The 27095-nt window shown below is 38.3% G+C and overlaps 1 pseudogene; it reads left to right on the top strand.

Moving 5' to 3' along the window:
* LOC149146630 (glucan endo-1,3-alpha-glucosidase agn1-like) overlaps nt 1–27095 on the top strand; it is a 180722-nt pseudogene that overhangs the window by 106756 nt on the left and 46871 nt on the right.

Here is a 27095-nt window from a genome sequence, read left to right as displayed (position 1 = left end):
TCAATCATGGTAGTAGTAGAAAAACTTAATAAAACAATTCATTTTATTCTTGTACAATATACCTACAGGGCTTTCCATATTGTTGATATTTTCATGAAGGCATTATTCCACTTGCATGGCATACCCAAGGTAGTAATCTCAAACAAAGATGTAAATTTTACTTATGCATTCTGCAAGGCTCTCTTTACTGGATTGGGGACTGAGGTACAATTTTTTTCTGGATACCATCCACATGCTCAGTGAATAAAGTACTGGAGGACATGCTCAGAATATATGTCATGCAACAACCCACCAAGTGGGAAGAGTATTTACATTTGGTTGAATTTTCATATAACAATAGTTATCATGAATCCTTAAAAATGAGCCCGTTTGAGGTGTTATATGGGAGAATGTGTAGGACACCTTCTAATTGGAATATCCCAGAGGATAGAACAATGTTAGGACAACATGTTCACAGAAATGTAGCAAACTGTGAAGAAATTCCGACAAAACTTATGCTAACAAAAAGATACCTTGTTAGGAATTTAAAGTTGGGGATCACATATATGTGAGTCAAACCAAAGAGGAGCACCTTAAGATGAAGTGGATGCACAAAGCTTGCCCCTGGGTTTTGTGTCCCTTTTCAAATATTAGAAAGAATTGGACTAGTTGAATATCGATTGACGTTACCCAGCCATATAAGAGTTCATAATGTACTCAATGTTTCATTGTTGAAGAAACATGTATATGATCTTAGACATGTTATTCAGTGGAAGGACATACAGGTAAAAAAATAAAATAAAATAAATATTATTTTTATATGATATTGCTTGATGGGTGGGATAAACTAATTACAAGTGTGGTCATGTGATTGGTCAAACTAGATGGATAATTCCTAATAGATCCTCTACACTTTCTTGACCAAAGGGAAATAATGTTATGAAGGCAAGCAATCACCCAGGTTAAAGTGCAGTGGAGGCACTTTATCCCAGAAGAGGCCACTTGAGAAGATGAAAGTTTTATGCAGGAATCTTATCCTGGCCTATTTAAGGGACCAAGTAACACCAAGGATGGTGTTACTCTCCAGGGGGGAAGATGTAACACCCTCAGACATTTTAGATATTTGTTAAGTTATTTGTAGTTGCCTTGTTGTTTAAAGGCTTAAGAATATATTGGCTATAGGGAAATGAAGCCTAACCAAAATTTTGATGGTTAATGTTAATTTTTGGTTAATCTTGGGAAAAGGGTAAATCTTGAAATTCACTGGAAAGAACCAGAGTAAAAATTATTTTTACCAGACAGTTAAGAAGTAAATTACTTTCTTTTCCTAAGAGATAAAAGGTTATCTGAGAAAGGACAAAGCAAGGAAATCAAGGGAACATGGAGTCATTTGGAGATAGGAAAGAAGAGAACTGAGCACTTACACAATTCATTGTGGGGTGAGGCAGAATGCTGCTCATGAGGTGTTCTAGATCTAGACAGAGGGCCAATGGAACCATCAGTTTTGCTGTGACTGGATAAGTTCTAGGTTGGACCTTAGAGGGGCCTTTTTTCCTTGAACTTCCCTTAAGGTTGACTGATAAAAATAATTGTTCTAGTACTAAAGAAGCACGGGGGAGAGAAGCATACATAATTTATGTTCTCAAGGTTTGGTGGCTTATGTATTTCCAGTGGATTACCATATAACCTAGTACTACAAATAAGTATTAATTAGTTTTGGCATTGTACAACTATATTGATGAATGTTTCTTTTGATAAAATGAGAAAGTGTATTTTCTCTTTTATAAAAACTAAAGAAATATCTGAACTGAGTATTGGTTGACATTGGAAGGACTTGTTCTCATTGCTTAATTCAAAATTGTAAGTTTAATTCTTGTTCTATTATCAGCCAAGGAAAAGTGGGAAAGTCATTACATAAACTCTTTTCTTTTAAAAGATTCTGGTTAATATTTTTGAAAATAAATAACCTAAAACTTTAATCTCTACTATGGAAATTGAAGATATCGCTATTGAATTGTTTAGTAACCATACCAGGTCTAGCATAACAATGATAAGGGTTTGATAATATATGAGTGTTGGTCATGGATAACTAACAAAAAATGGGTCATGGTCGGGTTAGCACCCTGGGGGACCCGGATGGTACCAACCACCTAGGCGCCTCCTGACCAGACCCAAAGAAGACAATAGACCCAATGAAGACAATAGACTTAGAACAAAAAGCAATCACAAAGAGGACTAGAATAAAAAATATACACAATAATATCCTTATGTAATAATAATTAAAAAATCGACATATTATAAAATAACCATTAAAACCTTCTGCAATAACTAGTGTCGAACAAGGAATTCTTTCTGGACATGCATTCAAACTTCAAGTTTAACTATGAGTAAAGTGAAAGATAATAAAAAGCGTATAAATGCTAAAAGAAAACTGACAATGAAATGAAACCATCTAGTGAACAAACCCTCATATATTATTCATCACATAAGAAATTACTCATACTAAATGAAACATATATCAATATCAGAATTTAATGTATATCATATCTTAAACAAAATATCACAAAAGCACTAGGGCCGAGCGACCACTATTAATAATACTAGTATTACATGAAATATCGACCCTGAAATAGGCGGTTCATGAGTCATAATGATTTATAGCAGAGAACCTCACTTGAGCTAGCCTAGAAACTTCTAGCTATGCTCAAAAAATTATAATAATATCTAATTTGGGAAGAAGTATTTAAAATAGAAACCATTAAGGAACCCTTCGGATGAAGGATAAGGAGTTACAACCTTCTCAGATAAGAACTATTTAGACAGGAAAAAAGGAACCAATGTGCACCTATAGAAATTACATTGCAGTAAGGCCATAATAAAATAATAATGGAATAGCAGTATTCCCTTCGCAACGAAAGAAGTAGCGGCTTACCTGCAAAAACTATAGCGAGTAAGTATCCTCACAGTTCAACCAAACCACAAGTAAAGTTTATGCTATAGATAAATCCTTGTCAATTCACAAACCGGGTTTACCTAGTGTGATTCATGTCTGCTAAGGAGAATCAAAACATGGGTAACCTAGAAAAACAGGAGTTAGATTCTCAATGACCATTATAGCAGTAAAATTGAAAGGCCATGAGGAAATGAACAATCTTACCTAGAAATTGAGAGGGAGAAATCCTCCTGGTAATCCGGGAAAGCTTGACCTTCGATTTTGGGTAACCCTATAAACAAAAAAAGAAAAGAAAACCAGCTATCCTCAGCGCTGAGTCAAACCTAGCAAAGCTTGTAAGACTGAATTGCAACGAAATACCACAATGACCCAAGTATTACCTAGAAGAGGAATGATTTGTAGGCCAAAAAGTTGCAGAAGCCTCCTGCTAGTTGTGCCAGTGCAAATGAGTCGGGTTGCAAAGGGGAAAACCACGCAATTACCCCTTAAGAAATCTATCAAATGATGAGCCATTGGATTGAAGACCTAGTCGATCAATGACTAATCTTATGTCATATAATCCCGGGTTTGAGAGAATTCTATTGTAGAAGCAAATTAAACTTCATGCCTGCCCCTTGTATGCTCATATCGACGTTGTGGGACAACAAATAACTACATTAATAAACCTGGAAGTTGTTAATCGAGAATTGGATGGCAGTGCAAGTGTAGTGGTATGATAAAATACAACATTATGTTGGTGTTTTGGAAATTCAGACTATAAAGAAATGGTAACCTTAACCAAGGAACATCCACCCAAAGACTTTATTATATACATTGAAATAGCTAAGTAGGTATGGGTGTATTTAAATTTATATATCTAATTTTTCTTTTAACTTTGCAAGGTATATTTACATTTTACTTTGATTTTTTTAGTTACGTCGAAGCATGGTACAGTTGGTATTAGAGCCTGGTTTCAACACTGTGGTATGATTACGCAACTGTAGTGATAATAAGTGTGTTGATGCACGGAGAGAGAGAGATAGATAGAGAGAGAGAGAGAGAGAGAGAGAGAGAGAGAGAGAGAGAGAGAGAGAAGATGAGGAGGGGATATGGAAGTTTACCCTCATTAAGGCCAACAATGTGATCTGATCCCATAACAATTACAAAGGAAAATCCTAAAATGTGGGTGAAGTTGGGTGAAGAGCGGCAAAACCCAACAACGACGATGCTAGAAACCATTCAACAACTAAAGTTTGAAATGGATCAGTTGAGAATTGATAATGAAAGTCTAATGTGGGACCAAGAACGAATCCTAAAGAGTCTTTTTGATAGCTAGAATCATAAAACTTCTATGCCCAACCCTAACAATGGAGCCAGGGATGAAGAACCTCGACAAAGAAATGACAACATGCTAGAAAGAAGTCATACTCAAAGAACTAAGCGAGACAGGGATGGTAATGAAGAAGAGTTTGGAAATTTTTTTGATTAAATGATCCAGGTGGCTCTAGAAATGGCCAAAAATACAAGTGGCCTTGAAGAAGCTCAAAAATAAAAGACATCAGGTTGAAGTGAAAGTAGGACTAGATCGTAGTGCTCGTCATCCTCATTCCAATGACATGAATGCCATAAATTCAAGTTCGTATGCTCAAGATATTCATGGTGAAAGTTCTAGTCAAACTAGGCCAATTGGTAGTCACTAACAAGGCAACAATTTGGAAAAGGGCCAATGCATAGAATCTGACGATCGGAACGGGTGAATTTGTCGCCTCGCTAATTTTTCTAGTGAACCTTAAAAATTGACGAAAAATTTTTAATAGTCGTTTTAACAAAAATAAAAAAATATATAAAACTGGGGTGGTGGGACACCACCCTACCAACCCCTTCCACCATATATATAGGCCGTTACATAATGACATTCAATTAAAATGAGTTCGGTGACGATTGAACCCGCTCGACCCAATGGGCCGGTCCACCACCAAGTAGTCTCGTCACTATGTAACGGCCCAATAAAAAAAAACAACCACTGTATATGTTATACATTGGCCAACAACCATATTCAAACGACACCATATTAACAATGGGGCCAGCGGGGATTGAACCCTCTCGGCCGGTCCAACCGACTCGCTCCACGGGCAACCCCACTCTATATTTAACCACCATTTATATAAAACGATGCGACGACATTTCCATCGCTCCAAATGTCAGATGCCAACGAATTTTAAATGCCATAACCATATAACAAAGACCATTGAAACCAACAAACCACCAACGGTAAAGCTAAATAACGCACCAAAAAGTTTGTAACTGTCGAATATTTTGGGGAGGCCACGGGGTTGGAACCTGGGCTCGCCCCAGGCTAATCTAGGTACCCTCCAACAACCCATTGGAAGCCATTTGAAATATTCGTTGAAAATCTTATATAAGAACCAAATTTTGTCATTTTCCCAGGCATCAGAGGTCAAGTATAAGTTGCAAAACCATGAGTGGTGTTATCACTCAGAATTTTCCCTAGAAGTTATCAGAGGAAGGAAAAGACCGAGGTAACCACAAACCAATATTTTAAGTATAGGCTCTAGCCAACCTATGACTCAGAGAGGGCTCTCTCTATATGATTTAGCTTTGTTTGCTTGGATTTTAGGCTAGTTCATGAAGTTCAAGGGGTTTTGATTTGTATTGGAGGCTGGATGGTGGAATCCTTAAAACAGATGGATAGAATGAAGTCTCTGGACCATTGGGCTATAGAGTCAAAGAAGGGCAGTAGTACTAGGATTAACTCATTAAAGGGAGTATTCAAAGGGCAAGCTAGTAGAGTGAAGTACAGTTCCTTAGGTCGAATGGATGAAATGATCTTAACCAAGGTGAGAAGGCACTTAAGAATCCTCAAACCAGGATCAAAATGAGGAAGAAAGGATAATCAAGAGCAAAGGGCACTTAAGAATCCTTTACTATAGATAAGAGGAAAACTACCTAAACTAAGGAGAAATGAAGAATTCCTTAACTCAAATAATTAGCAGAAAACATTAAAATGCATAATAGTTAAAACAAAGTGCAATGAAGCAAATTCTGAAATATCATTCCATATTATAGCATTCAAATGTCAGATACATTAAAGATTATGAAAAAAAAACTTTAAAAGAAAGACAACAATCACAAGGGAAAATACTTGTCTGTACTTTTCACTACACATGAATCCAGTGAAATTTATAGGCTTTATTCATTAATCCGGCTTGTTGGTCCAAATAGTGATACAATAGCTTACAGCCTTTGATCAATAAAGTCTATAGAAATATCTAAGAATCCACCACATACTTTGAATTGTGAAGTATTTATGCAAAAACTATTATAAAATATCTCAAAACAAACTTGAGACTTATTTTAGGAAATACCAATATCTTCTTGCAAGAAGATAGAGACAACTATTGAACTATTTCATGCTATCCCTGTTATTATGGTTGTGCTGCCCTTTGTTGTTGAAGTGTAGCCCTTTATGCTTGCTTGTAGTTGTGGTATTTTTACGCTGGAATTTTCTTTAATTTTTATCTTTCAACTGATTCTCTTTGACCTTGATGTGTTTTTACCTGTTTACCTGGCTGTTCTGTTTTTATTGTACACTAACTTTTCAACTTGTAAATTTCTCACAGTAAATTAGTCATTTTTTCCCACCATTCTGCCTCAAGTAACTTTACATTCATCATCCTTCTATAGATGTCATCAGCTTCAGTATACTTGGCAAAGTTGGGCTTAGTGAGGAATAAATGTTTTACCTCATGCTCAAGAAAAAACAAGTTCTCCAGTGTGTTGTACAAAACCTTTCCTATTGGCAGGGCTTTTATGGATGAAGTGCTTGCTTGTTCCTTAGCTAATTTCCCGAGTCTGTTATCATAGTCCAACTGTGTCATGAGTTTTTCATTGATAACTAGTGGACTGGGCAGACCTTTCTCCCTCAAAATTTGGAATTTAGCCATGAACCTATCAATGGCTATCTGCATGTTGTGGCACTTTTCTTCTAAGTTAAGCATAAGGTTCCTTTTGGAAAGGACCTTCCTTATTTCCAAAATGTTCTCTATTCTATCTTCTATATTTATTTCTTGGATCTCATACCTATTTTTGTTTATGAGGAACTGGATGAGTCTATTGGCATCCTCAGGCATGTCTCCTAACTCTTCTTTGACCTTTTGGATAGCCTCTGTAGGTATCTTTACTAACTCCGTCTGCTAAAAAATAGCCTGAATTGAGAGCCAAATATCCTTGATGGAGTCAATGATATTGGCCCACAACATTTCCTTGGTTTTCCCAAGGGGATTCTCCAGTGTTAAGTCTTTCTCTAAGACTTTGATTCTTTCACTCATCCTTTGGGCTTTTTGTGCTTCTTATTTTTTCTTAAGTTGGGAAAGTCTCTAGCTAGTTTCCAAGCTTACCACCTTTTCTCTCGATATGTTCATTTTTGTAGCCTAGATAGACATCTCTTCCATGGATTTTACCAATTTTGCTGCTTTCTCTCCTGATGCACCTGCTGCTGTTGTAGATTTTGCTGTGACTGGCAATGTTGTGACAGGTGGAGCTGTAGGTGCCAATGAAGCTACTAGTGTGGATGGAATTGCCATGGAGACTGTAGGGATAACATTTGTTCAAGACGTGGCCACATCTGCTTGTTTTAATTGGATTAAAGCATCTAACTCCTTTTCTGTTTCTTTCAATTGGTCATTGAGTTTCAAAACCAAGTCCATGAGTTCTTCATGCTTCTGCTGGGTTTCTAGGACTTCCAACGTTTGAGGATGATGCAACTGGGGTATTTTTAGCTGCTTATTCAATGTAGATATATCATCATTCTTATTTTTAGTGAGTTGCCCTGCTGCTTTGATATCTTTGGGATCATGTCCCAATTCAATCACTAAGTCCTCTAAGGACTTGATCCTGGTATCCTTGGCCTGTGAGGAGGCCTTCTGTAACTGAAATTGTGCAGAAATGTTGTTCAAAGAGTTCTGTAGCTGACGGGAAGCTGTGGCTTTACCTGTCAGGGTGGAGTATATCATCTCTCTAGCCTGTTTATGCAGTTCAATTTGGTCTATGGGATGAATATCCCTGGCCAACACATCAAAATCAACCTTTTTGAAATCAGATGCAGTCTTGGGTTGTTGTGCTGTAGGTTTGATGAAAGACAACTACAGTTTCCCCTCCTTAATGTCAAAGGCTGACATTAGTCTTGTTTGATTTGTTCGAGTTAATTTGAGGAATTGTGCATATGTTTGGGCTTTAAGCCTCTCGTTTCTCATCTTAATTTCCTTGTATCTTTCCTTGATGTCCTAGTCTCTGTCAGTAGGCCTGCTGAATGAAGACACTTCCATACTAAGCTACCTTTCCAACATCTGAGTCTGTGATGTGGAAGGCTCTTGCATGCCTTCAGATGGAGTGATAGGCCTGCTTCTGTTTCCTTCTGTGTTTGTGACCTCAGCTGATTCCTCTGTGTATTCCTGTTCAAAGACAGGATTCATTTTCTGCCTTTTTGCTTGGCTTGTTTCTGGCTGAGTATGTGAGGTTCCTCTTGCTGATGTGGTGGCCTCCTCCCTACTTCTCTTTAGGTTTTTCTCCTCATTTAGAGGAGTCTGCATAATTGGAGGGGTACTCATGGTTGTCTCTTGCTCTTTTGGTACCTGTAGAAAAGAGTTGTCATCAAGTTGCTTTTCTAAATCAATCAAAGCATTTTCTACATCTACTCTGGTACTATCTTGGTCTACTAGGGTACCTTCCACCCATTCTGTTTGATTGGCATATGCCTCAATTTCTTGTATGGGGTGGTGGATGAAGGGTCCTAGCTTGACCTTGTGCCTTTTCCTGGTAATGAATTCCAAAGGGTCATATATCCATAAAAAACTCCTTTAGAACTTCATTCTTTGCAGGATTAGATCTGCCTCATTCCCTGCTTCTCTCGAATTGCATATGAAGGGACCTAACTGATCTTTGACTTTAAAATAGGCCTTCTTCTTGGAATTGACGAAGTTGACTTCATCTGTGTTGATGATTTGTTTGCAATACTCTAAGGCAAGCAACCTCATATGGAGGTATCTTGGCAACTTGTATGGTGCAAGCATGCAACCATATATTCTAATTTATGTATGGTTTTGATAAAGGTACCAGTCACCCACTTTGGTCTACTTGGAAAGCTAGAGGACTCTCTTTATTTCAGGGCTTATCCTAGGTGGAGGATTCCTAGTGAGCATAGTCATGATGGGATGCACAAAAGAATCTATGAAGTCTGAGTAAGTATAAGTTGACCTAAACTCATGGAAAAGTGGGGTCCAAAAGATTACTGATCTGGGCGATTCCTTGGTGTCAAGCTTTTGGAGAGTGAAGGGAAACTTCTATGATTGATAATACAAAAATAAATGGTATAATATAAAAGATTACTTGAACACCCTCTCATTTCCCATTCTTGTGATCTACTCATGCATTCTATTAGCTATGAATGTGGCATAGTCATAAATGATAGTAGGAGGTTGTCCTGGAGTGTAGATGGACATGAAGGCAAGGATAATTTCATCAATGAACTCACTTATGGTGTAACCCAAAATATAGGATATTATAGTTACAATGTTCTGGACCCCATGGGGAAAAAATAGTAGCTACATATGGAGGAGGATCCTTAGGGATGTTTTTTCCTTCTCTGATGAAGGTTTGGAACAATTGGGCCAATTTTGTAGAACTAAGCTTGGGATATTGGTCCAACAAGTCTCAAATTGAGAGGGGAGTTAGGGTTGGCCTTGGTTAGAGTTGCAGCATTTCATTAATGGACTCTGTTGTGATAGTGAAAAGTATGGTTTGGTTTGGGGACATGACTGCTCTCTGACTGGGGATGTAATTGGCTTGACAGTAGTGGACAATCTCTGGGAAAATGTGGACTTGGGGGAACTGGTATTCGGGCAAGATTGACTCCCAGAGACCAATTTCATCGACATGGTTGAGGTATTTTTACCCTACTTTGGTAATGTACTTTGAGTAGGTACTCTTGGGAAGAGGTATCTTTATTTTGGAAATCGTTATCAGCTAAAGGAAGGTGGTCCAGGTCCAAGTGAGGTGTTGTAATGGGCCTTACATCCATTGCAATTGGGGCAGCCATACTCAGTTCTTGTGGATTTGAGTGTGGGGGGTAATTCAGAGTTTTTAGGGAAACAAAGGTTTTGCAGATGGTTATGGCTCAGAGTGTTAAAAACAAAGTAAATTTGATATTTTTTACTTAATTAACAGTGCTAGGAGGGTGAATTTACTTGGAATTTGACAATGGAGTTGGTATTCCATGGTTAAATACCTGGAATTAGGTGAAATTGATGGTTAAAGGTGGTTGATGACAGCTGTAGAGGTTCATACAGTTTTGGTACAAACTGATGAACAAGTTGTGCTGTCTGCGGTGTCTATGGAGCAATGGCGGAGGTCTATGAGCAAATTCACTGTTTGCAGGGGTCGCAACAGCTTTTTGAGTTCTCAATAGCGAATGCGTGAAAAGAGAGAAAAGAGGGGTAATTGGGCTATATAGAAAAATGTTAATTTTGGCAGGTTCATTGATTGATGAACAATTTTGGTTTTTGGGTTAAATGGGGGAAGCGGTTTAAGAGGGCCATCGCACTTCTTTTATGGTACGGGTGGTATTCGGGAGGGGTCGCCCGATTCCATTCATTATTTGACACGTAGCATTGGAGTTCAGGAGGAAAACTGCCTTATTGGGCGGGTAAAGGATAGGCATCGGGCCAGACCAATATGGACGTGAGCCGTTGGATGTGGGGGAGGGATGATCAACGGTGGTCGGGCGATGGAGTTGCACGGCAATTTACACAAAAAGCTTTCGGGGGCCCATGGTCCTAATCATCTGTGGTTAGGATTAGATTAAAGCTTAATCTCATCAGGGGTGCTTTAGTATAGGACGAAGGACTGAGGGCAGGGTTTTAATATTTTTTGTGGGATATGGGGAAGTCACATAGTTTATAAATAAACTAAAGGGTGGGATTATTTTACATAAAGGAGTTAAATATATATGGGCCAATGGGTTTTTCGCGATTTTTATAGATTTAATCAAAAAGTTAATATGAGGTGAAATGAGCGGAAGGGGTTGATACTTAGGTATACAAGATATTATGCACTTTAAATACACTTAGTACTTAGGATAAATGCATTTGGTGGGTTTCTGCATGAAACATGTTTATCATGGGGTTTTCCTAAGAAAAAAGAATTTAACCTTAGGAAAAGGGGTTTTGTGAGGGGGATGAGTGAATTGCAAGGGAATTTAACACCTTTCCTTCTTAAGTCATCAAGCCAAGGGTCCAATCCCACCAGAAGTCAGAGAAATGCTCTGAGCGTCTTTGACTTTAAGAACTATAGGTATTAATATTTTTGTTATGAAAGGGAAATTAGTGAAATAGAGGAGTGAAATAAATGAAGGGGTGTTAAATAAACCATATTGTGAACCATTGTTTTTGCTTTGTCCTATACTTATGCATTTTTGAAAATTGCATCTAGGATAATAACATAAGTGATTTTGCATAATCACATGATATTTCTGCAACCTTTCTACTACTTACCCTCTTACTCATTCTACCATTTTTTCTTCACTTTATTTGGGTGCATTTAGGCTAGAAAACCCTTATCAATATTTTCTTTTCTTTACAAAATAAACTATGTAATTCTAGCCTTATATCATCTAAGGGCTCAGATTAAACTAATGAGCTCCTTTTATTCACTCTACCTACCTAATGACCTGCCAAGATTTCATTGTTTGGTCAGATTTTATTCACTACCTATAAACATAAAATCCAAAGCATGAAATAGCCAAGTTTAAACTTTTTGACTATCACGGACTGTGGCATGAGTAACAAGCTGCACACAATCATTATTATGCATAAAAGTAAATAGTAGTAGCATTTTGACTTGCACACTTTCATGGTCTCTTTTTGTCTTTTGGGGTTCATATATTTTCATTTTTTGACCTTTTTTATTCTTTTTGTCCTTTGATTATTTTATTTTTTAGGACATACCGTATTTACATTTTTTAATCATTTTTAATATGGAAAACATTTTGCAGAAAGCAAAGGTATGTACAATATTACAAGGCTTAACCTTAGTCATTTAAAATTATGACCCCTATTGGTATAGGAACCTAACAATGGCTCCACTTGGGGATGGCATTTTCTAGTGAAATGTCAAGAACTTTGTAGATCAGTAGCCTTTGAATTATTGTCGATGTTACCTTGCAAAATTTTCCTCTATGCCTCTGCATTATTAATACTTATGACAGTGAAGATTTTAAAGCTTAGGTCCTTCTCTTCGGGCTTCAACTTCAAAAATCACCTTCCAATCCAATATAGACTTTTGAAAATAGAATATGTAAAAATGGGAAATGAAAATCAGTAATTAGGCTCAAAATAATGTTTTAGTGTTCGACCATTCACTGGCCCACCTTCTGCTTCTGTACCATCAAGTTCTTTAAGAAAGAAAGCATTATTATCTCTAAAAGCATAAATGACATATGGGCCTTTCCACAGGAAATAAAATTTCCCATGTTTACCTTTGTCTTCCCTCCTTGAATCCCACTTGAGCACCTTGTCACTGAGGTAGAAATATTCAGCCTTAATGGTTCTTTTATCAAAAATATTTTTAACTCTTTCCTGCACAACTTGAGACTTGATAGACTTCTTCCCTGGTTTGTTGAAAATGAATTGTTTGGTTGATTCTTCTCTGGATACTATTTGGTTCAACCTGCATTTCTTGAAGCAACTTCATCACTGGTGTTCCCAAGGAAGATGGAAGGACAACTTCCATCGCATAAACTAGTTGATAGGGAGAAGTGCCAATTGATTTCTTAGTGGTTATTCTATCTGCCTATAGGGCATTGACTACTTCTTTTTCCATGTTTTCTTATTGTCCTCAAGCAAATTTTTGATGATGTTTACCAGGTGATCCGAATTGGATCCTTGAAAATTATCAGAGTTCTAGGACTGTTACAAATTATGTCAGACTCCAAAATCTTGTGAACAACGAGCTATGAGGAAGGACCTCTAGACAGTGGTAGTTGTAGCCAGCATGGAACAACGAGGATCCTCGATCAAAGCGCGCTTACCGTTGGCCCATGGAGACCACGCAGTGGCACAAATTAGCAATTGGGGAGTCCAGATCAGAAAATAGAGGCCATTTCTGATACGCGATTAGTGCTTCATGCTAATCGCGTTTCGCAAGATAGAAACCCCAGAGAAGGAAAAGCCCCGACACTTGGTCATGTGAAAAACAGGGAAAACCGTGTGGAAATACCCAAACCATCAGAAGGCAGGTCCCGTGCCCAAAACGGGTGGGACATCGTAAGCACTTTAGGCGGTAAGCGGGTTTGGCAGGGGACCGCGCGATGCCATACACTGAATGACGCATGTCCGGCAGATGAGAGAGAAAACCACTCTCATTGCAGGGTAATGGTTGAACAACTCACCAGTGCGATAAAACCGATGACTGTAGGATCTGGAGGCCCTAGATCAATGGTGGAGAATCCGCCTGATGGAGGACCAGATTCAGCGGAAGAATAGGCTGAGGCATATGAAATTTGGGGTCTGACATGACCACTGAGCTAGCAGATGAATCATTTCACAAAATAATCGAAATAACGACCGTTCGAGGAAGAGGTGGCGCTCAGTTCATGAGGGGACAGGTGGCCACCTCTCTGTGAAACGTTACACAGTGGCGATGACACAGAAGCAAGGAATTCCAGCGGACAGAGGCAGGTGATCCGAGGACTCGGAAGAGGAAGCGAACAATCATGGGACAGATTGGCTTTAAGCCATGAACAGACAAAGAGTAGAGGGGAGACAGAATAGAGAGTGAAGTAAGAAGCAGAGAATAGAGAAGTCAAGCTAACCTGCAGAGCTAAGGCAACATCAAGCAGACAAAACCGAGAAGGCATGAGAGGTTCAAGCAATCCCTGTGAGGATATTGGTCGGGAACTGAGTACCAAATTGGACTCATCCCATTAAGACTAGTTGAGGTCGAGACTCGGTACGGGGGAGTCCGTGTACTCTAGTGGCTTGAGGAATCCAAGTACCACCCTACTGAGCATCGTCTGTTACGAGAGACTCAAATTGAGCTCCTCATTGTAAAAACTCTGCTTAAATACACAATAGAAAAGGCCACCATTGAAAGCTGGACTCGAAGATGTAGCCCAGGAAGATTGGGTGAACTCCTTATTAAATTGTTGTGTTTTTGCATTTGCTTGCTGTGTTTCTCTTACTGCTTTCTAATGCCTATGTATTTCGCAATCTTATCGATCTGTTGCTTAAAATAACATAGACATATCCCAGCGCATGAGTCTGTAATACCTACATTAATTAACTGAGATCATTAATAAGTGATTTTCAGATCAAGTGGTATCAGAGCTATAGGTTGTTAAGGTTATACAAGCTTGTGCTGGATTTAGTTGTTGAATGCTAACTAGATCAAAGCTCAACTTAAGAGAAGGAGATTTGGTCGAAATTAATCTTGAAATTGGAAGAGTCTATCCTCAGAAGACAATGTCGGAGGAAGGTTTTGTGGGGCCAAAACCTCAATTTATAGATAGTTTCCTGGCCATAAGGTCCATGGTAGAGGAAATGTATAAGGACTTTAGAAAACATAAAGATGAAGATTCATCAGGCTCCAAACAATATAAAGGAGAATAAGAGTCTCTCCTCCATGACCACTCAAAAGGCAAAGGGAAAGAAGAAAACTTTCTCACACCTCCTAATAGCCCTGAACATAAAAATAAGACATCTTTGATTAAACTAGATGTTAAATTTGATTTACCAATATATGATGGAGAGTTGAATGCAGAAAAGCTGGACAATTGGATTAGAAAAATTGATGTTTACTACAGAGTGCAAAGTATTGATTCAGACAAGAGCAAGATTCAGCTGGCCAGCCACGCCTTGGAGGAACTGCCTTGGTTTGGTGGGAAGGTAGGACCCAAGCTGACATGAAGAGACATGGTAAGACTCTTTTTGTCTGGAGTGAATTTGTTTCTATAATCAAAAAATAGTTCTATCCATTGGCCTACATGCAGCAAGCCATGATGAGCTGGCAAACTCTTTGACAATTGAAAGGGAAAAGTGTACAAGATTACACCCAAGAATTTAGGAAGAGAGCTTTGATTCTAGGAATCTCATTAGACTCACTTGAGAGTCTGTTGAATTACATCGGTGGTCTACACAACTACATGAGGCACACTATCCTCATGTTTAATCCCACTAGTATAGATGAGGTATCTGTTCAAGCTACACATCTAGAAGCTAGAGGAAAGAATGGAAACCCAGAAGTTGGGGGGTCATCCCAACCCACTGCAAGCAAGAATAAGGAGAAAAGAAAACAGAAATGGAAATCAAGGAAGGCCAACACTGCACAGAAAAACAAGTCTTCATGCACTCACTGTAAGAAGGATGGGCATGATGATGACCACTGTTCAATTCTGCATCCGGAGCTAAGACCTAAGAAGTTCGAGGGCAAGAAGAAGAAGACTGCTGCAACTATTCAGAAAGATTTGGGGTCGGACTCAGGAGATGAAAAATCCATTGCAGCCACAGGTATAAAAGGTAAGAATTCTGAAGCATCTACTAGTAATTCTACACAATCTATTATTGATGAAGAAAATGAGGGAAAAAGACATGAGCTTTTCCATATTCGAGTTATTTCCAAACATCAAAATATTGATACTTTGTTTGATATTGGCTCACAAGTAAATTTAATTTCTGAAGCAATTGTAAAAAAGTTGGGATTACTGACTACACCTCACAAGAAACCATACCCATTAGGATGGCTAAGTGATAAATCACAACTACAAGTGACTAGACAGTGCAAACTCAAGTTTTCTTTTGGGTCAGAATTTGTAGATGAGGTTGAGTTAGACATAATTCCTTTGGATATATGTGGAATTGTTTTAGGAAGTCCTTACTTGTATGACAGAAAAGCTATCTTCTATAGAGATGAGAACAAGTATCTACTCGTTAAAGATGGAATCAAATACTTTGTAAGATCTCATAAGCTTAAGAATAATTACACTCACATAAACTCAGGGCAGATGAAACGAATTATAAATTCATGCAAACAATTTTTACTGATGGTTGTAAAGGAAAAGAAACCTGATAAAACCAATGTATTTGAGGGTTGTGATGCTAAACAACAAGCTGATTTGGAAAAAGTTGTTTTAGAGTATGATATGTTGTTTCAAGAACCTAAAGGTCTGCCACACAAAAAGGAAATAGTGCATGATATTAATTTGCAGCAAGATGCTCCATTACCTAACATTGGAATGTACAGGTTGTCCGCTTTAGAGAATGCAAAAATCAAGAAACAGGTGCAGGAGTTGCTCGAGAAGGGGTTCATCAGACCTACCACATCACCATGTGGATCTCCAATTGTTTTGGTGAGAAAGAAATATGGCTCGTGGAGAATGTGCATTGATTACTGAGCACTGAATAAGATAACAATAAAAAATCGTTATCGCCTTCCTCGCATAGATGATCTATTAGATCAATTGAAAGAAGCTGTTTATTTTTCCAAGTTAGACTTGCATAGTGGATATCATCAGGTCAGAGTTGCAGAACAAGATGCATGGAAGACTTCTTTCAAGACAAAGAAGGGATTGTATCAGTGGCTGGTTATGCCTTTTGGCTTAACTAATGCTCCTGCTACTTTCATGAGAATAATGAATGATGTACTCAGACCTTTTCTTGATGATTTTGTTATTGTATATCTAGATGACATTTTGATATTTAGCAAAACATGGGAAGAACATTTAAAGCATGTTAAGTAGACACCAGATGTTTTGAAAAGAGAAAAACTTTATGTTAAACTCTCAAAATGTGAATTTGGCAAAACATCTTTGAATTATTTGGGACATATAGTAGGGGGTGTTGAATTGAAGATAGATACCTCTAAGGTGGCAGTCATTGTAAACTGGCCTAAACCCAAATCTACTACAAAAGTTAGGGGCTTCTTAGGAGCAACACAATATTGGAGAAAGGTCATTTCTAACTTTTCCTTAATTGTAGCTCTATTATATGCTTTAACAGGATTGGACAAGGTGTTTCAGTGGGGAGGCAAATAGCAGAAAGCCTTCGACACCTTGAAAGAAAAGATTAGTACAACACCAGTACTAGCACTGCCAGATCTTCAAAGACCGTTTGAGATCCAAACGAATGCCAGTGACTATGCCATGGGAGCAATGTTGATACAGCACGATAAACCCATATGTTATCATTCTGAGACATTTAATTCTACAGTAGTTAACTATCCCACATATGATAAAGAATTGTATGCATTAGTACAGAGTGTGAAAAGTGGAAAAATTACTTAATGGGCAAAGAAACAATTATATATACTGATGATCAACCACTTCAATATCTACACTCCCAAACTAAGTTGAAGCAATCAAGACACTCTAGATGGATGGGTTTTCTACAATAGTTTCATTTAGTCATTAGATATAAAAAGGGCATAAACAATAAAGTTGTAGATATGTTATCTAGACCCATTATAAATACATCTAGTATACTTAGGCATATTTCTTTGTTACATGAGAGCTACATTGAACAATATGCTCAAGATATAGACTTTAAAGATGTATATGCAACTTTAAGTCAAGGAAAACAAGTAGAAGAATTGGATTATCATATTAAGGACCGACTCTTATATCATTGTGGGAAGCTATGCATTCCACAAACTGAAAGAGTAAAGATAATTCGAAAAGCACACACTTCTCTAATATTAGGTCACTTTGGGGTAAGTAAAACAGTTGCACAGCTGCAGAGATTTTGTTGTTGGCCAAAAATGAATGATACAATTTCTAGATATGTAAGGGGGTGTATATGTGTGCTAAAAGAAAGCCCAACAATAGAAAACTAGGCTTGTACACTCCATTACCAGTTCCTTCTCATCCTTGGAAAAGTGTTTCCATGGACTTTGTTGGAGGACCGCCCAAATCTAGGAAAGGTTATGATTATTTGTATGTTGTTGTGGATAGGTTCAACAAAATTTGTATTTTGATACTTTGTAATAAATAGATTACAGCTGAACAAACTGCAAAACTGTTCTTTCAACATGTATGGGTTCATTTTGGATTACCCACTTCCATTATATCTGATCGAGACACTCGACTTGTGGGAAAGTTTTGGTCAAGTCTGTGGGAACTGATGGACACCAAACTGAAGAAAAGCATAGCTTTCCATCCAAAAACCGATGGCCAGACAAAAGTAGTAAATAGGACAGTGATCCAGTTACTCAGGGGATATTGCAGCAAGCACCCTAAGATTTTGGATGAACATTTTTGTTATGTGCAACATGCTTACAACCGAGCCAAACATTCTTCCACATAGAGATCTCATTTTGAGACCTGTTTTGGTTTCACACCAAGGTATCCCTTGGATTTTGTCTTTGGTAAAGACACAACAGTTAAGGGACACAGCGATGTGGACAAGGCAACTAGGTTCATTGAACAAATCCAAGAGATCCTTCAGGTGGTACAGGAATAGCTGGAAAAGAGCTAGGCCAAATACAAGGCAAGGCATGACAAGCATCAGATGGAGCATAGTTTCCAAGTTGGTGATCAAGTCTGGTTGTATATCAGCAAGGACAGGATGCAAGGTGAAGGTAAAAAGCTGAAACCAATAAGGTATGGACCTTTCAGGATCCTTGAGAAAATTGGTGAGAATGCTTTTTGCCTTGATTTTCCAGCTTATATGCACATCTACTCAGTCGTCAATGAAGACAGATTGAGACTATTTGAACCTTTGTTAATTGAAGATCTTGAAGAACAGAGTTAGTTTCCTTCTATTGATGAATTGCTACCTGAATATCTTAATGAATTATAGGAAGACACAGTTCTAGACAAGAAGGTGAGAACGACGCGCAGGGGAGATGTTGAGTACCTCAGAATTGGGCTACGGGGTTTAAATCCAAGCAGTGTAAAATGGATGGAGATTGGATAGGTGAGAAAGTTGTATCCTCACTCAGTCGATGCTTGAAAAACCAACTTTTGGTGGTCCAAAAACTTTTTCAGTGGGAAGGCCATGATCCGAATTGGATCCTTGAAAATTATCAGAGTTCTATGATTGTTTCAAATTATGTCAGACTTCAAAATCTTGTGAAAAATGAGCTATCAGGAAGGACCTCTAGACAGTGGCAGTTGTAGCCAGCATGGAACAACAAGGACTCTCGGTCAAAGTGCGTTGACCGTTGGCCCATGGAGACTGCGTAGTGGCACAAATTAGCAATTGGGGAGTCCAGATCAGAAAACAGAGGCCATTTTTGATACGCGATTAGTGAATCGCGTATCGCAGGATAAAAACCTCAGAGAAGGAAAAGCCCCGGCACTTGGTCATGTGAAAAACAGGGAAAACCGTGCGGAAATACCCAAACCGTCAGAAGGCCGGTCTTGTGCCCAAAACTGGCGAGATATCGCAAGCACTTTAAGTGGTAAGTGGGTTTGGCAGGGGACCACGCGATGCCATACACTGAATGACGTGTGTCTGGTAGATGAGAGAGAAAACTACTCTCATCGCAAGGTAACGGTTGAGCAGCTCACCCGTGCGATAAAAGTGATGACTGTAGGATCTAGAGGACCTAGATCAATGGCGGAGAATCCACTCGATGGAGGACTGGATTCGACAGAAGAATAGGCTGAGGCATATGAAATTTGGGGTCCGACATGACCACTGAGCTGGCGGATGAATCATTTCACAGAATAATTGAAATAACGACTGTTCGAGGAAGAGCTGGTGCTCAGTTCGTGAGGGGACAAGTGGCCACCTCTCTATGAAACATTACACAGTGGCAATGACACAGAAGCAGGGAATTCCAGCGGATAGAGGCAGGTGATCCGAAGAGTCAGAAGAGGAAGCAAATAGTCACGGGACAGATTGGCTTTAAGCCACAAATAGACAAAGAGCAGAGGGGAGACAAAATAGAGAGTGAAGCAAGAAGCAGAGAACAAAGAAGTCGAGCTAACTTGTAGAGCTAAGGCAACATCGAGCAGACAGAACTGAGAAGGCTTGATAGGTTCAAGCAATCCCTGTGAGGATATCGGTCGGGAACTGAGTACCAAATTGGACTCATCCCATTAAGACTAGTTGAGGTCGAGACTCGGTAAGGGGGAGTCTGTGTACTCTCATGGCTTGGGGAATCCAAGTACCACCCTATTGAGCATTGAATTAAATGTGTTAATTCATGACTATGAAGGTTGTGACTTGTAATTTTCTCATTCTCAAAGAGCCTCTCTAGCGTCATGTTGAAGGTATTACAATTTTCTGGTGTCAAAAGAATTCTTCCCTCTGGGAGATTTTGTTGGACATGCTGAATTTTTTACTCTAATTGTTTTTTCTCCAATCCACGGGAAACATAAATAAATTGGCTTGTGATCTGATTTCAAATCCCACAGATGATCTCCAACCGAAACTTCTTCCATTTTCTCACACAAACCATGTGAGCAAATTACATACTCTACTACACTTGCTCCATTGTAAGTATTGCAAGTGAAATTACCAGACTTTGCCCATCTAGTCAAGCCATCACAAATGACTAAATCAAAGGCCCCACATAGAGTAAGTAATTGTTCACCAAAGAGATTGCAACCCTTGTCCTCTGAAATTCTTTCCCACTGATGATTACTTTCTTCTGTAGGCGAAATAGGGTCACAGTCATCTTTACAACAAAGAATGCTAGCTTGCTTACTTGTAGTCCTAGCATTGAAATCACCCACTATAAGGACTTCACCTAGCTGCGAATATGTTGTAATATCCGCTTTTAAAGCTACAAATGGATCTTTATGGTCAAGCCCTCTACCTTTGTAGATTTTTGAAACCTGTGGTGCAAAATAACATGCTGCAATTCTGATGTGGTTTCCATTTTCTGATATTTTAAACCAATTGAATTGCTTATTTGAGTCTAATTTTTCTAACTAAATAATACGACCTTCTTTCTCCCTTACTAAAACCATGATACCTTTGTGCCCTTTTCCATTCCGTGCTGCCTTTTTCCACACTGCCATCTTCCAGTATCCTTCAAACAAAGGTGTCTTGCACCCTTCATGCTCATGTGTTTCTATGAGGCAAATTATGTCTCTATTTTCCGCAATAGGCCCTAACCCAGGTCCTCATCTCCATGGGTGACCTTTGCAGTTCCAACAAAATAATCTTAAGGAAACCTAGGTATGACTTGATTGTTATTTATTTTGACATGCAAGACTCACATTTGAGTCTTTGTCCCTTTTTTCCCATACCGACCTTGCTTTCTGATTTCCTATTGAAGATTTTGTTGCCTCTTCTTTATTACCATCTTGCTGCTCTGTTCTGGAAGGAGGTCCAAATTGTGCTATCAGAACTTTGCCTTTATAAATCCATGCTCTCTTTCCTTCATCTCTTTCTTCCCTAACCTTTAAAATTTCCTCCCTTCTTTCCTCCTGTTGTTTTACAGTTAAATCGTCTTCTAGGAAAAAACAAGAACCCCTCAACAGATGTTTCTTGCTTAGAATAATATATTTATCACGCAAGCTAAGCATAATGACTTTTATGGGCTTGGCTCTCTCCCTGTTAAACTTACCCACCCTCCATGCTTGCCATATTTGTCCTTGCCGTAGCACCTTGTCTTTCAACAAGTCTCTTGCAAGGTCAAGAGTACATTCATTTTTCCCATAATCTTTCACCGCTTTAGAAGTTTTTTCTTTTTTGTTACCTAATTTCTTTAAATTTGATACGAATTGATTGAAATCATAAGATTTATGAGTAACCCCTACAAAATAAGAATTCCCTAGGGTTTGAGGTGTTGAATCCATAGCAACTTGTCTTTCAATAAGTCTCTTGCAAGGTCAACTAGTCTGTGGCCATAGCAACTTGTCTTTCAAAAAGTCTCTTGCAAAGTCAAGAATACATTCATTTTTCCATAATCTTTCACCCCTTTAGAAGTTTTTAGAAGTTTATCACACTAAAACCAACTCTTTTTTTAACTAAGTAGCTCTCATAAAAATTACCTAAAAACTTCAAGAAAACTAAACCCCACCTATATCTGCTTACGAATTATATCTCATACTATAAACTTTTATTTATAAAATTAATAAAAACTTTAACTTGGGCCAATACCAACTAAAATTCTACACATATCACACTATTAACCTTTTACTTAAATTCCCGTTCTCAAGAAATTCTAGAAAGTAGGCGTGTACGATCACAAATATTGGTCAACATCTCCATTGGTTTTTCAGCACGAAAAACACTATATATTTATATTATATTCGTGATATGATCCTTATGTACATAATGTCTGAGAATATTGCTTATTGCATATACTGTAGAGTGGAACGCGCCACATCTTGAAGTTGACAAAAAAAGAAGGATGACCAAGATACAATGTCGAGACTGGGTGGATATGAGTAGATAAAGAGATCAAGGAGATATACAAATCTGCAATAAGTGACTGCAAAAAAAGAGTTACCTTCACTGCGAGATCTACCATGTTGGATTAGAAAAGTACAAATATACCTAAATTCTACCATTCTTTACTGCAATATGCCCTAAAAACAAAAATCCTGGATCTGGTAGATGTTGTTGTCCACCTTGATCTGCATTCTCCATATACCTTGGGGCGAAGTTATACCCATTTTAGATAATGCATCAGCATTTTTGTTTTTGTTTCTATCAATATGAGAAATAGAATAGTCCCTCCTGTTGTTCCATAACGCTGCAATCCTGTCCAACCATCCAGCAAGATGAATGTTTTTTATGTAATGCTTTGACAAAACATGATCAGTTATTACCTTGGAATCTCCATAGATTTGTAGATTCGGAATATCAAGAAAAATTTCAATGGAAAGAAGACCCACTAAAGCCACCGCTTTAGCTCTATTGTTTGACCCCGGATCAGCATTCCAATAGATTTCTATGGCTTGTGTGTTTGCTGTTCTGATATATACGCCACATGCACATATTCCATGTTGTTCAGCTCCATCAAAATATGCACATGTATTTGCCGTGGAAGTCATAGTCGTGGTTCTTCTTCCATTCCCATTCCTGTTGATTGTTGTCACATGGATCCTTCCATAACTGATGTTGTTCTTCCCGGATGTATCGAGGGCACTGTATAGGGATATAATAGATGCAGTTACAGAAGAGCTAGTTTCCACTTTTGAGCTGAAGATACTGCCATTTCTCCATTTCCAAATGCCCCAAATGACCATTAAGGGTATGGCTCTCCATTCTTTCTTCATGGTGCTCCATTTTTTAAATGCTTCAGAAATGGATGGGAAGGAACAGAGGGTGAAACCATAGAGAGCGGCAATATTATGCCAGATTGGTAGCACTTGTTTGCAGTTGAGGAATAGATGTAAATTATATTCAGAGCATTCTCTGCAAAGCGGGCATCTGGCAGGCCCGTGCCAATTGAGTTTTTGTAAGTTCTCCCACATGAGGTTCCTATTATAAAAAACCAACCAAGCAAAGATGATGATCTTGGTGGGGCATCCTGTTTTCCAAAATGAGGGAGGAAAAATTTCCCCGGATATATCGACCTCAGAACTTAGAAGCTGTATATAAATGTGTTTAACCTTGACAGTCGAGGAGCCATCCATACCCTTCCAAATGAGAAGGTCTTTTTCTGAATTTCGATAAATCCCATGGCCATGCAACGAGGATAAGATTGTTTCCCATTGAGCCTTCATATCTTCGCAGAGCTGCAATTCATTTGAATTTTTCCATATGGGAATGGCCCCTTCCCATTTTCGGATGGCACTTTCCCAAAAGAAAATCCCCCTGCTATGGAGCGCTCTCAACAGCCGAGGTGGTACTTGTATTTTCCCAGCCCCACCAACAAATTCGTCCCTTCCAATCAAAATCTGGGTGCCTGTCTAAAATTTCCAAATGAGATTCTGTCTGAAATAGGGTTCTAACTTCTTGAATCCTCTCCAGATAGCCGATCCAAAAGGGGACCCAATATGATTTTCCCTGATCCAATAAATCATGTCCCTGTTATACATATATTTTGCGCGGATAACCGAGCTCCACAGAGAGTCACCCATAATAGCCTTCCACATCGATTTGCATAAGAGAGCTTTTCTGAAATGAGCCAGATCTAATATGCCCCATCCTCCCATCTGTTTCAGGTAAGCTAGTGCATATAGTTTTGCTAGATGAAATTTATAATGATCTTTATCGTTTCCCCAAATAAAATTGGCAATCATCCTGTTCAAATTTTTAATAATAGCAGATGGAATAAAGAACAGGTGCGCCCAATAGACCATCGTTTGAACAAGAACAGCTTGTGTCAGGATCATTCGACCACCTTTGGATAAGCACAAATACTCCCATGCTGCAATCTTCTTGTAAAATCTATCTATAATCCAAGACCAATCCGCCACCCGATAACCTGTTGTTTTCAATTTAAATCCCAAATACTTGAGCCCATTCCGGAGTGGAATAGCTTGAATGTTAAAGAGCTGAGTAAGGAATTGGATCAGATTCCCATTTGTGTCTTCAACATGAAAGGAAGACTTCCCTTCATTAACAATCATGCCTGTAGCGCTTTGGAATCTTCTCAAAATTTCATATAGACAAATCCATGTTGTTCTGCACAAAATTGCAGTTATAAGAATGTCATCGACAAAAAAACAGTGGGATGTATATATACCTCTACAAATAGGAAGTGGACGACATGTATTTTGCTGGATCGCCTTCTTGATATGGAGGCTGAGAGAGTCCATCACTAATATGAATAAGAGTGGGGACAAGGAGCATCCTTGCCTGAGCCCCCTGGCAGCTTTAAAAAATGGAGAGGGATATCCGTTGATCAAAACTGCATAATTTACCTCCTCCACGCATGCCATGATCCACCTGGAGCACCTGTAATTAAGACCAATCCTGGCTAGAAGACATCGAATGAATCCCCAATCCACACTGTCATACGCCTTTTTTAAGTCTATCTTTAACAAAGCAGCATCCAATCTCCGAGAATGAATAGAATGAATTGATTCTTGTGTGAGGGCCACCGCGTCCATAATATTTCTGTCCTTGAGGAAGTCGTGTTGTTCTGGGGATAGATGCATTGATAACACATTTCTAATATGATTAGCAATGATTTTAGAGATTGTCTTATATAGAACGTTGCATAAGGAAATTGGTCGATAATCAGAAAATGATGAAGATAGTGACTTTTTAGGAATCAGAGCAATGTATGTGGAGGTTATACGGTGATTGATATAGCCATTAACTCTTGATTCCTCAACTAAATGCAGAATATCATCCTTAAATAATTCAAAAAGGTGGATAAAAAAGTTTGTGGACCAGCCGTCCGGTCTTGGGCATTTATCCTTCTGGAATGATTTCATCGTTGCCAAAATTTCATCCTCAGTGACTTCTGAGAAGAGGGCATCATTTTGGTTTTTGTCAAACATAGAGGGGTATAGATCAATGCCCCAAAGGATATCTTCAATGCGACTACCAATATCTCTGTTGTATGCCTTCTTGAAGTATTTAACAACTACACTAGTTATCTCCTCCTAGGAAAATAAGGATTTACCAGCTTCATCCTTTATTTCCCAAATCGTGTTAACCTGCCTTCTTCTGTTAGCAAATCTGTGAAAAAAATTGGTATTTTTGTCTCCATCTTTGAGCCATATGGCACGACTCTTGAGCCGCCAAGTGGATTCCTCCTCAGCGAAAATTTTTTGCTTCTTTTTCCCAAGATCCCATATTTGTTTCCGAATACTTGAAGATAAGGAATCACTTTTAAAGCGTGTGGATATTATTTGCAATTCTTTGTCTATATCTTTTAGCTCCTTCCTATTTTCTTCCGCTTTCGCCCGCTGCCATTTTTTAACATTGCTTCGGAGGAGTGCCATACGGCTGATAAAACCCTGTGAATGATGTTGAAGTGGACCTGAGTAATGCTGCCACGACTCCTTTATAAACTGATTAAACTGTACATCGGAGAGCCACCTCCGGTTGAATTCGAAAGGGTAACCAAATTTGCAACCAACATTATTCCATTGAATATAAATTGGCCAGTGATCTGATATATGCTCAGGGATAATTTTCATGAGAGGTGGGCCAAATCTGTTGATCAATTTCCCGTGAATGATATATCTATCGAGCCTTTTAGCCAAGTATGATTCATTTGACCGCCCATTATCCCATGTAGGTCCACGGCATACAGGCTAAATATCTATGAAATTGTTTTGGATGATTACATTCTGGATCATACGACCGATTGGGTCACATTTCCTCATAGCGGATGCAAGTGCTCTCCAGCTTGGCAGCTCTCATCTTGGCAATGACCAAGACAACCATTACTTAATGGCAATGTTTCATCGAGTTTCTGGAACGGGGAAGCGCCACAGTGGGGATCATTGAGTTTCTGGAATCACACACACTACAGAAACATCCCTTGTGTCTTCTTCCTTTATTTTCCAACATTTCCATTGGTTGTCACTGTCTTTAGCACTATCAACATGTGCTTGTCGCAAAACAAGCAATGTTGACCACCTTAATATTTGAGATCCTCTTGTAAATGCAATTTTTTATTGCTTTCTTCAAAACTTTAGATTTATTTTGCAAAATCGTTATATTTGTTTTGTGTAAACAATTAATTTTTCAAAATTTAAGATTCTCCTTGTGCAAAAATTTTATGAGTTAATTCTTTAAAATTTAACATTCTTGTTGCAAAAGAAGCATCATGCCACTTCAAGATCTAAAATTCTCTTTGCAAAAGAAGCAATGTGTTTTGTCTTATAAATTATTTTTCAATGAAAAGCAACCTGCTCTTTTGATATTTTTAGATGTTTTTAAATAAAAGGAGAAATATGTTTTGAGTTATAGTTTGTGTTGGTTTTTTTCAATAATTTTTTAAAGGTTTGATAATTTTAAAAAATTGTGTGGTAATTTAATTTAATTTTTTAATCTTATTATTAATAAATGTATTATTTTATTTTTTCTTGAGAGTACTTTCTCATATTTTATTGATGGTAAATTTAGTAAATTGTTACTTTGTTTTGACTATGAGACATCGCTTTAAAGAAATAGAAAAGAGTCCAACCTGTGATCAACAATCTAAAAAAATTTCATGTTTCTCTCTACACCACTGGAGCTAATCCTTGGGACTTTTATTAATAGAAAATTTATATTATATTTGACTCTTTTTTGGTAAGTAGGCT

Source organism: Pinus tabuliformis, chromosome X (genome assembly GCF_031772625.1).
Source record: "Pinus tabuliformis cultivar Carrire ecotype Pingquan chromosome X, CPIR1, whole genome shotgun sequence".
NCBI lineage: Eukaryota > Viridiplantae > Streptophyta > Pinopsida > Pinales > Pinaceae > Pinus > Pinus tabuliformis.
The sequence above is the reverse complement of the archived record's forward strand: the minus strand, read 5'-3'. Positions and strand labels throughout refer to the sequence as shown.